This window comes from Phoenix dactylifera, unplaced genomic scaffold (genome assembly GCF_009389715.1).
Source record: "Phoenix dactylifera cultivar Barhee BC4 unplaced genomic scaffold, palm_55x_up_171113_PBpolish2nd_filt_p 000539F, whole genome shotgun sequence".
In the NCBI taxonomy this organism is placed as follows: domain Eukaryota; kingdom Viridiplantae; phylum Streptophyta; class Magnoliopsida; order Arecales; family Arecaceae; genus Phoenix; species Phoenix dactylifera.
Window position 1 is genome coordinate 300,213 of NW_024067948.1, and position 7,406 is coordinate 307,618.

At 41.3% G+C, this 7,406-nt stretch overlaps 1 non-coding gene across 1 annotated transcript; it reads left to right on the forward strand.

Moving 5' to 3' along the window:
• The first annotated feature begins 790 nt into the window (after positions 1–790).
• LOC120106376 lies at positions 791–896 on the forward strand. The gene has a single exon (XR_005508543.1). It is a non-coding gene; the product is annotated as a small nucleolar RNA R71 (small nucleolar RNA).
• The last annotated feature ends 6,510 nt before the right edge of the window (positions 897–7,406 follow it).

The window sequence follows — 7,406 nt, forward strand, 5'->3', positions numbered from 1 at the left end:
TCCCCTAGGATTACTCATTGGTTGACTTGGAAGCTTACCTTCCTCTCGCTTGTTTAATGCATTAGCTAGTTGACCCATTTGGAATTCTAGCTTAGCAATTGATTGCGTGTGAGAGTGCAATAGTTGTGTGTTTGCCTCCAAACCTTGAAGGGCAGTCAACACCTTCTCCTCAAAGGCTGTATTTCTTTGGGTTGGAGGAGGAGGATGCTGAAATTGAGTTGAGGGACGGTAGAGATGAAAATTCTGAGGGTTTTGAAAATTTTGGAAGAAGGGTTGGGAGGTATTAGAAGCTTGCTGCCTCCAAGAAAAATTTGGATGATTCCGCCAACCCGGGTTATATGTATTGGAAAATGGGTCATTACCCGGTCTGGGCTGTGTTTGGGCAGCATTGATGTGTTCTTGCACGAGTTCGGGGAATTGGGGTGCTGAGGGGCACTCATGAATAGGATGCGATGGGCTAGAACAGATAGCACACACTTGTGCTTGGGAAGAGCTAACAACATGTCCTCCTATTATCAGTTGGTCAATCTTATGGGACAATGCATCTACCTTGCTAGACAGGTCCATAGAATGACTTATTTCACAAATGGCCCCTTTTCTTTGAAAATTCGGGGGTGCTTGACGAGAACATGAAGCATGGTGGAGGGAGTTTTCATTAAGATTTTCAAATAGTTGCCATGCTTCATGCTCATTTCGAAGCATGAAAGTCCCCCCGCATGCAGCATCGATCATCTGACGGTTTCGTTCAGTCAATCCGTCATAGAAATATTGCACTAGTTGCCACTTAGGTATTTGATGATGAGGGCATTTACGGATTAGGTCCCGAAATCTCTCCCAAGTTTCATGAAATTCTTCTCCCTCAGTTTGGGAGAAGCTTGTAATGGCACGTCTAAACTGGTTCGTTCTTCCTATGGGAAAGTATTTTTTTAGGAATTCTTGTTGCATTTGATCCCAAGAACGAATCGAGTTGGCTTCTAAAGAATTCAGCCATTGTTTGGCTCTATCATTAAGGGAGAAGGGGAATAATCTAAGTTTTAGAGCATCATCAGTAAAGTTCTGAATCTTGACAGTGGTGCAAATCTCAAGGAATTCATCTAGGTGTTTATATGGGTCTTCATTGGTGAGCCCATAAAAAGATGGGAGCATTTGGATCACACTAGATTTTATTTCATATTGTACAGCTGCTACTTCAGGTAATCGAATGCAAGATGGGGAAGTGTAAATGGTGGGAGTAAAGTACTCCCTCAGGAGTTTGGGTTGTTCTTCAGCCATCTTAAGAGGTGGGGATGATCCTAATGTTTTGATCTTAGCTCGAATGTTCCTAAGGGTTCGTTCTATTTCAGGGTCAAAAGGTAATAGGTCAAGTACTCTAGAACGACTACCTTGCATACACTAGTCCTCGATCAATCAAACATGCAATAAAAGAGAAAAGCATATCAATCCTAGTCTTTGTCCTAAAATCACTAGACAGCTCCTAACTGGTTTGAAGAGGGCACCTAAGCCTCCAATCCGGTCTAATGAACCGAGTTGACCAGGTAAACTCCCAGGTAAGTGGAGGGGTCACGATGCGTTCGCAAAGGTCCCACTTAAAACCCACTTGCCTCGAACAGATGAACTGTCTCCCTTATAGGGACAAAGCTTGCCTAGACATCAACTAAGCCATAGAGCGAAATTGGTGCAACTTTCGGTGATCTTCGTCCTATTGAGCTCGAATGTCCCTAGGAGCCAATGTCTAATTGATTTTAATTAAAGTGACACTATGTGAGATTGAGTTCACCTAAGTTGGGCAAGAGTCCGGTGATGAAATCCGGCTCTTATCTTGTTGGGGTGATTGCCCTTATTATGTGCGGATTAATTTGTGTATGTGTATCAAGCATGCATTCACACTTTTGCTGAAATTAAAATCAAACAATCACCACAAAATTCCAAGCTAATAATTAATTTAAATAAGAAAGATTTAGAGGTTACCAAAGAGAATTTTCCCAGCAATTTAAATTTTTTTTTAAGCAAACCTCTAAAGCATTCCTTTTTGATAGCCCAGATCTCCTCTTCGATTCCTGATCAAATAAGACCAAAAAAAAAATAATAATAATAAAAAAAAATAGTAGAAGAGAAAAAAGGAGATTAAAAAAAATTACAATATATTTTTTTGAAAGTTTGTTTTTAATTAATTAAATTTTTTTTTAATGATAGGAAAAATAACTATGCTAGCAATCCCCGGCAACGGCGCCAAAAATTGATCGGTTATTTCAATTTCAAAAATAAACCACGCAATAGCACGTATCCTGTAGGATAGTGATTACGGGTGTCGGTCCACAGGGATTGAAGAACAAGCTATTTTTCTTTTAAAAATAAATCACGAAGAAGAATTTGCTAACTTGATTTAACTAAATTAATCTATGAGTACGAATTGAAATTTATCAAAGTAGATGGATCTAGGGTTTGGAATCCACCGCGTAGCATGGCATTAGGGATTGTGTTCTTAATTTTTATCTTTTGGAGAGGCATGCAAATTGGCTACAAGCCTTTTAAAATAAAAACATAAAGAATTTTAGGAAAATCCATCTTCGGTATAGCATGAAGTGTCTACCTAAGTATGCTAATCTAGGGTGCAGCACACCTCATCTTCCTAGGCATGGATTATCTTAGACTACTTTAGCAAACACGAATAGTAAATAGCATGCTCAAAGTTTAAACATCATAAAAGGATTTTTCATTGATAATAAGAATTTAAACAAGCTCCAAAATAATAAAGAAAATAAGAACTACAATGCCCTGTAACATTGCTTGGGCTTCATCCAGCCCTAGACTAGACGTTTAGCCGAGCATGGCTTCCGGACGACCTCCCATCTTCAAATGAAATTGATCAACTCCCATTATTCCCAAAATATCAAAACTATTCTCTTTCCCCCCCCCTCCTTTCTCTCTTTTTTTATTTCTTTCTCTCCCGAACAGAGGCTCCTCCTCTGTTTTTCAAACCGTGGCCTCCCCCCTCCACAGAGCATCCTCCTCCCTTCTTATATAGATCCCCACCAAAGAACAGTGGATCCATGATTTCGTGTGGAGAGGAGGAAGAACGCATGCGTGATCGTTGGGGCGGGATGCACGGCTGGATCGATGGAGCTGACTGCGGGATCAAGATTGGGGCTGATCGCGTTGACGATGTGGCTGGCAGTTGAGGATGATGTGGATGCTGGAATGTTGCCCACGGCTGGGATAACGATCCATCAAGCTGGGGAGAAGCATGGATGGCTGGATGGCTCTGTTGAAGAATTGAATTCGTGGATGATAGCGCTTACGACGGAAAGATTTGGTCCTCTGTTCCGCTGAAGCAGGGGAGGATGCGGAGGAATCCGTGGAGTGATCCGAGCGGGATGAGGCTGTTAGCTTGATCTGCGGACATGGGAGAAGATCATGGGATGCTAGGAGATACGCGTAACAGGGGACGAGGGGGAATCTGATGATGTTGGGATTGGCTGCGAGATGCTTGGAGATGAGCTGGGAGATGAACGAGATGTGAGCTGGGAGCTTCATGGAAGGATATTTTAGATGATAAGCTTGGGAGCTATCAGGAGAAGGTGAGGATGCTGGGACGCAATCCACGGAGAGGATGGATCCTACAATCGGCTGGGAGGAATTCGTTGAAAGCAGAAGCGGGGGGGGGGGGGGGGGAGCTTGCATCGCAGGAGGAAATCAGGGGAAGAAGATCGGGTTGGATTGGAAGATGGCTCTGTTTTGAGGTTATAAACAGGCAGCCGTGAGGAGGCGGGGACGCGGGCTGATGCGGAGGGCTTTCTGGGCGCGGTGATTCCGTGAATAGGAGCGGAATGGCTGGGGATGAGTTGGGAGATTCATCATGGACGTTGAGAAGATCTCCATTCTGAAACAAAGGAAACGTCCATGTGTTGGGAAAAAAAGATTGGGAGCTTTGGACACGTGGGGAGGGGAAAATGAAATTCTGATGGGTGAACGTGTGAAGAGAAGAAAATAATGGGATTGGGTTTAGGCTTCGTCCAGTTGAGTTTTGAGTCGACCTGCATATATTAGGCTCAATCAATAATTAAATCAAACTCGAATTACCACTAATAATTTATTAAAATGCAATGAAGAGGGGAAACACATTTTCTTATGTTTAAATTTAAAATATTTGAATAACAATAATAATAAGTGCTATGTAAAATAGATAAATTTATACATTATTTAGCACTTATCAGAGAAGCAATCAAATAATCTGTCATATAATGAACCTGGACAATATATACCAATACATCATCACAGACATATAACTCATCTGTATAAAAATCTGGTTTCCATTCTATCCATGGTCAAATCCGTATCCACAGCAGGATCTATGACTGTAACTATACACTATATACAACAGAAGGTTTATAATACACCGAAAGGTATAAACCTCTATCTATATTATACTATACTATGGAGCAGCACATCTAGCAGGCAACCACTAATTCTGCTCCTCTCTATACAATACTTGCCCTGCAATCAAAAATATCAAACTGGGGAGTGAGTATATGAATACTCAGTGAGTGGAGTAGAGAGTACTATGCACATGAGACAAGATATAATCATGGCTCGAGGTGAAATCTCAAGAGCATATGAGCAGTCATCAAGAACAGGATACACATAACTCAATATAAGAAATATGGAGTAAATCATCACAATCCCAATCAACTCATCTGGAGCATATATAGAATAATCAAGTAAACATATATGCTACTCATGAATATGCTCGACAGATCATAATGCTGGAACATACAAATCGGGTGTCAATATGCTGAAACATCGATAAATAGCTATCGGAAGGTGGATCTTACGCCCCAAGCGAACCACAACAACTCTCTACTGCCATATGCATGCATAGAATATGACACCACACCAATATGTAAATCAGGGTGTCAATATGCGAAGTCATCACTAGACAGCTGTCGGGAGGTAGGTCTTATGCCCCAGGCGAACCTCAACAACTCCCTACTATGATATGCATATGCAAAATAAGATACCATACTGATCATGTAAATGTTGGCCAGTATCTATAATAGAAATTCATAGAAAACCGTGAGACTCATCTCACATCTGAATATTAAATGGCACCTCGCGAAAATTCTACATCCGCGGAAAGTCATACTGCACCTCGCGGGGTCTTACTATGCCCGGCGGCAAGCAGAATATACGTCGTAGGACCGGCCGATCCTATGCCTAGGGCCGTGTCCCCCCTAGGAAGGGACTGGGCTCCGCCCATCCAGAATGCTACTATGTGCACACAGGCCGATGTCTAACCCCATCGACTATAGGTGTCCTGTAGATACTGCCAAGCCATGCATAATGCCATAATGCACCCTCCCAATACTCTACTAAAAAGGAGTTTAATCAAGACTACCACTCACTTGACCATGACCCAATCATAAACTAACATCAGGATTAGGAGTGAGGGGTCAAGGGAGTACAATGCAACTCCATATACAACTGAAAAGGCTCTACAAGTCTTTGAAATAGAGAAAATGAAATCAATTTACAAAAAAAGTCATTTCACAATTTGGAACCAATTTAACAACTCATCTACCCCTTGTAATTCCTCTCAATGTTCCCTCAAATGCATGTACAAAATATCAAGCATGGAGAAACAAGATTATAGAGGAATCTACTACAATATCAATCAATATGCACAAGTGGAATCAATTCACACTTAGCGACATTTTTGAAAATAAATTAAGAATGCTCATGGTGCAAAGTACATAACTCCCACTCATCTGTCAATTTGGCACAGCCCTGATACACCTCCAAAAATCTACAGTAGGCAGTAGGGGACTTTCTCCTCTTGTTTCCTAGCTTCTTGCCCAACTGATATATGCATTTACAATACATTTAGTCTAGTATCAAAGGCCATAATCTACGTGCCAAATCGTAAATATAGAAAACTTTAATTGATTCAACTCTTCCCTTTTCTAAATCCTTTTCTTTTTCTCTTTTTCCTATCAATTAATCTTCCCCTTATATGTATTATGATGCAAAAACATCACACACACCTTAGGCCACTACTATAGGGTCAAGGTGCGAGAAAAAGTCAAAATCCACCTTCACTAAAAATTTTACTGAAGCGTGAGTCGACCCCAACCTCATCAGTCGACCCCACGTGGTCGACCCCTGATTCCATGAGTCGACCCCGACCACAGAGCCGCAAAACTTCATTTTCTGGACTCTCAGAGAGAGTCGACCCCAACCTCGTGAGTCGACCCCTCTGAGGCATGAGTCGACCCCAATCTGCCCCGAGTTGACTCTAGTTGACCCCGAGTCGACTTCGGCGCGTTTTGAGGCGACTCCCATCATTTTTCTCACTTTTTTCATCTCGGATGAACAGTAAACCGGACTGACAGCGTGTTACTTCATCCCAGTTTTGATCCACTTTTCAAACTCCAATTTTTATGAAATTTATACCTAATATTCTACACTTATAGAGGTTTTCAGAGAGATAACATGCATCACCATCGGAGGCCGATTGACCTCCGAAATAATTCACCGAAGTTGGAACTTCGACATAGTTTTTCCGCAGTGCCGGAAAAACTTGTCGAAATCCAATTCTTCCTCTTTTAACCACCTCTACAACCCTTATCCGACCCCTCTAGACTACATCCACCCTTTGTATAGCCTAATTTCATCAAAAGACTAGGTAGGGATGGGTATTTACCTTTTTCTCTTCGAAAAATCGAGATCTTTGCGTAGAGGGAAAGGAGATCTACGCTTTTTCCTTCAGTTGGCAGCGCAACCGAGGCTCCCTTCCCTTCTTCTTTCTTCTTCTTCTTCCTCTTCTTTTCTTTCTTTCTTTTCTTCTTCTTCTTTTCCTTCTCTCTGTCACCGCCTGAGACTCCCTTTCCTCCTCTGTTTCATCCCACGGACACAGCACCAACCCATGAATTAAGTCACATCAAGCACTATTCACCCTTTGTTTAATATTATTAAATTTTCATTTTGCCCCTAACACTTCAAAATATCTACTGTTATGCCATTAACTTTTGATTCCTTCCAATTTTACCCTTACTACTTCAACGCATCTACAACTATGCCATTTTCTTTTGATTCCTTCTAAGTTTACCCCTTATATCAATTTTAAAGGACTATTTTATCCTTTTTTTATATATATAAATTTTTTTAGGGTTATTACATCCTCCCCCCTTATATAAAATTCATCCTCGAATTTAAAAGAGTAAATTACCTGATTACTCAAAGAAGTGAGGGTATTTACTCTTCATATTTTGCTCCGACTCCCAAGTGCATTCTTTAACATTGTGCCGGTGCCATTGGACCTTCACCATACATATTTTCTTATTTCTTAGCTTCCTGATCTGAGTATCAAGGATAGCTACAGGAAGCTCTTCATAAGAAAGGTCTCCCTC